Consider the following 4402-nt stretch of genomic DNA (forward strand, 5'->3'; position numbering starts at 1 on the left):
CTCTTTTTTTGTCAGAGCGTTTGGTGGGGTTTCTCGCATTGGCTCTTCCCAGGCCCGGTTGTTGGGTGCGCTCCCACCCTGGCGCGCGCGAAGTTGGAAGTTGGGTTAATTGCCCGGGCGCGCACCTTCGCCAGGGTGGGCACCTTGGTGCGCACACCTTGGCTGGGCTGCGCACCAGGGCGGGCTCAAGATGGCACCAGCATTCCCTTTTTCTCACTATCTTTCAAAACGGAAATTTTAAAATCTCGTTTTTTTTTTGCCTTTTATGGAAATTAGTGAAGGCATCGCATCAAAGGTGCGCACCTCGCTGCCCACCTTGGTGTGCTCCGAGGTGCCCACCACGGTGCGCAACGCCGGTGCGAACCCGGGAGCGCCCCGATGTGTGCTCCAAGGTGCGGCGTGCACGAAGTCGGACCCCGGTTTGCCCCGGGTGCGCACCTCGCGTGCACCTTGGTGCGCACACCTTGGCTGGGTTGCGCGGCCTGGTGGGCACCATGGTGCGCACCAAGGAGCGCTCCGAAGTGTGCTCCAAGGTGCGGCGTGCACGAAGTCGGAGCCCGGTTTGCCCCGGGTACGCACCTCGCGTGCACCTTCGCCGGGGTGGGCACCTCGGCTGGGTTGCGCGCCCTGGTGCGCACCAAGGAGCGCTCCGAAGTGTGCTCCAAGGTGCGGCGTGCACGAAGTCGGAGCCCGGTTTGCCCCGGGTGCGCACCTCGCGTGCACCTTCGGCGGGGTTGCGCGCCCTGGTGGGCACCATGGTGCGCACCAAGGAGCGCTCCGAAGTGTGCTCCAAGGTGCGGCGTGCACGAAGTCGGAGCCCGGTTTGCCCCGGGTGCGCACCTCGCGTGCACCTTCGGCGGGGTTGCGCGCCCTGGTGGGCACCATGGTGCGCACCAAGGAGCGCTCCGAAGTGTGCTCCAAGGTGCGGCGTGCACGAAGTCGGAGCCCGGTTTGCCCCGGGTGCGCACCTCGCGTGCACCTTCGCCGCGGTGGGCACCATGGCGTGCACGAAGTCGGAGCCCGGTTTGCCCCGGGTGCGCACCTCGCGTGCACCTTCGCCGGGGTGGGCACCTCGGCTGGGTTGCGCGCCCTGGTGCGCACCAAGGAGCGCTCCGAAGTGTGCTCCAAGGTGCGGCGTGCACGAAGTCGGAGCCCGGTTTGCCCCGGGTGCGCACCTCGCGTGCACCTTCGCCAGGGTGGGCACCTCGGTGCGCACACCTTCTCAATGTTTTCTTGCCTTTTCTGGAAATTGGTGAAGGCAGCGCATCAAAGGTGCGCACCTCGGTGTGCTCCGAGGTGCGAACCCGAGAGCGCTCCGAGGTGCCCACGAAGTCGAAAGTCGGGTTAATTGCATTGTTTTCCCCGGGTGCGCTCCGAGGTGCGCAACATCGGCGCGCACCAAGGAGGGCTCCGAAGTGTGCTCCAAGGTGCGCACGATGGCGTGCACCTCTGGTGCGCACGATTCGGAGCTCGGTTTGACCGGGGTGCGCACACCTTGGCTGGGTTGCGCACCTTTTGTGCGCTCCAAGGTGCGCACGAAGTCGGAGCTCGGTTTGCCCCGGGTGCGCACCTTCGCCAGGGTGCGCACCTTGATGCGCACGCCTTGGCTGGGCTGCGCACCTTGGTGGGCGCCATGGTGCGCACCTTTCGTGCGCTCCAAGGTGCGCACGAAGTCGGAGCTCGGTTTGCCCCGGGTGCGCACCTTGGTGGGCGCCATGGTGCACTCCGAGGTGCCCAAGATTGGTGCGCACCAAGGAGCGCTCCGAAGTGCGCTCCAAGGTGCGCGCGAAGTCGAAAGTTGGGTTAATTGTCCGGTTTGCCTCGGGTGCGCACCTTGCGTGCACCTTCGCCAGGGTGGGCGCCTTGGTGCGCACACCTTGGCTGGGCTGCGCACACCTTGGCACCCGCGTTTCCTTCATTTTAAATTTTTTTTTTTTACAATCTCTCAAGTGGGAAATTCTATAATCTCAACTTTTTTTGCCTTTTCAGGAAACTTTTGAATGGAGCGCATCATTGGTGCGCTCCGAAGTGTGCTCCAAAGCTCTCTCCAGCTGCGTGCACCTGCCCCGGCCGCGCACCCGGCCCCGCCCAGCTTCGCTCACCTGTCCCGGGCGTCTGGTGCGGAACCTTAGAGTAAGAAACATCACCGTGCACCTTGGCCAACGTGCGCGACTCGACCGAGCGCGCACTGGCCGAGGTGCACACCGATTTCACCTGGGTGCGCGCGCAGCACCTCGGGCGCACCGGGGTGCGCGCACAACGCCCGGGTTGCACCGTGGCCTGTGTGCTCGGGGCGCCTCGGGTGCGCGCTCGGTGTCGCCCCCGCGCGCGCGGTAGTGCGGGCAGCGCACCCCGGCCCGGCCCGGCCCCGACGAGAACGCAAACGGGCAAAAGGTTTATTCAAATAGCATTGCGATGCCCGGCGAAAAACTAAAAAAGGGTGCAACACCGGGACTTCCCGGGAGGTCACCCATCCCAGTACTACTCCGGCCCAAGCGCGCTTAACTGCGGAGTTCTGATGGGATCCGGTGCACTAACGCTGGTATGATCGCACCCGTTATGAGCTTGTCGCAGTGTGTACTTAGCAAACCGCGACCCACGTGCGAATCCACCCCGGCCACCCACCCCCGTCGAGGTGCACACCCTCCCTCGCGAAGTGCGCCCCGTTCGCCAAGTGTGAGCCCTGCCCGGGTGCGCGCACCTTGCTAGGGCGTCGGGTGTGCACCCGGCCCGGCCTACGTGCGTGCACCTGTAGGGGGCGTCGTGTGCGTGCAGTGTCCCGTCTGCAACGCGGTGCCCACACACCACCTCGGGCGCAACGACCTGCGCTCACATGTGGGCCGAGTGCACCTTGGTGCATGTTCGGGGCGCCTCGGGTGCACGCTCGATCTTGCCCCGGTGCACCAAGGCGCTCGGTTTGCCCCGGGTGCGCACTTGGTGCAAGGTGGGCACCCAAAATAGGGATCAAGCACCAAAACACAAGTTTCGGGATGCAAAATGGGACCCAAGGACCACAAATGCGTTCCAAGACCCATGATGGGTCCACGAGAACAAAAATGTGTTCCGAGACTTAATAAACAAATATTGGGTTTTAGGAGAAGAAACATGCTCTGATGCCCAAAACGAGAATCGACCCCGAAAAGGCCACAGGCCAAAAGTGGGATGCGAGACAAAAAAAAATGGGACCCGAGGACCAAAATTGGGTTCCCAGGTCGAAGACAGGGCAACCGGACAAGAAACGACCTCTAAGGCTCGAAATGAGTCCCGACGACTAAAACTTGACAAGAAGCACCCATCAGGCACCCAACTCGACACCCATGGGATGCCGACCCACCCGGGCTTCCACCTAGCACACCTTGGCACCCACCCACCCTCGCACCCAACCTCGCACCCAACTTAGCACCTTTGAACCCACATTGGCACTCACCCTGACCCTGGCACCTTGGAACCCACATTGGCACTCACCTTGACCCTGGCACCCACCTTTGCACTCACCTTGGGACCCACCCTGGCTCCCACCTCGGCACCCACCCAGACACCCACCTTGGTTCCTTGGCACCCACCTTGGATCCTTGGCACCCACCCCGACACCCACCTTGGCACGCAACTTGGCTACTTGCCACCCACCTTGGCTCCTTGACGCCCACCCCGACAACCACCCCGTGACCTACCCTGGCTAGGGTTGGTGCACACCCACCCTGGTGCCCACCTTGGCACCCACCCTATGACCCACCTTGGCACGCACCTTAGTACCCACCCCGTTACCCACCCTAGGACCCACCCCGTGACCCACCTTGGCCAGGGTGGGTGCCTTGGTGCGCACAACTTGCCTGGGCTGCACACCAGGGCGGGCTCAAGATGGCACCCGCGTTCCGTTTTTTTCACTATCTTTCAAAACGGAAATTTTAAAATCTCATTTTTTTCTTTTTTTTGCCTTTTCTGGAAATTAGTGAAGGCAGCGCATCAAAGGTGCGCAATGCTGGTGCGAACCCGGGAGCGCTCCGATGTGTGCTCCAAGGTGCGGCGTGCACGAAGTCCGAGCCCGGTTTGCCCCGGGTGCGCACCTCGCGTGCACCTTCGCCGGGGTGAGCACCTTGGCTGGGTTGCGCGCCCTGGTGCGTACCAAGGAGCGCTCTGAAGTGTGCTCCAAGGTGCGGCGTGCACGAAGTCGGAGCCCGGTTTGCCCCGGGTGTGCACCTCGGGTGCGCACCTCGCGTGCACCTTCGCTGCGGTGGGCACCTTGGCTGGGTTGCGCGCCTTGGTGGGCACCATGCAGTGCACGAAGTCGGAGCCCGGTTTGCCCCGGGCGCGCACCTCCGCCAGGGTGGGCACCTTGGTGCGCACAACTTGCCTGGGCTGCGCATCAGGAAGGGCTCAAGATGGCACCCGCGTTCCGTTTTTT

General features: G+C 63.2%; 1 non-coding gene across 1 annotated transcript; it reads right to left on the reverse strand.

The window, feature by feature from the left end:
- Positions 1-2437: 2437 nt before the first annotated feature.
- LOC131869849 (5S ribosomal RNA) lies at positions 2438-2556 on the reverse strand. Its single transcript, XR_009368218.1, has one exon. It is a non-coding gene; the product is annotated as a 5S ribosomal RNA (ribosomal RNA).
- Between the last annotated feature and the right edge of the window lie 1846 nt (positions 2557-4402).

Source organism: Cryptomeria japonica, unplaced genomic scaffold (genome assembly GCF_030272615.1).
Source record: "Cryptomeria japonica unplaced genomic scaffold, Sugi_1.0 HiC_scaffold_271, whole genome shotgun sequence".
NCBI classification, from domain to species: Eukaryota; Viridiplantae; Streptophyta; class Pinopsida; order Cupressales; family Cupressaceae; genus Cryptomeria; species Cryptomeria japonica.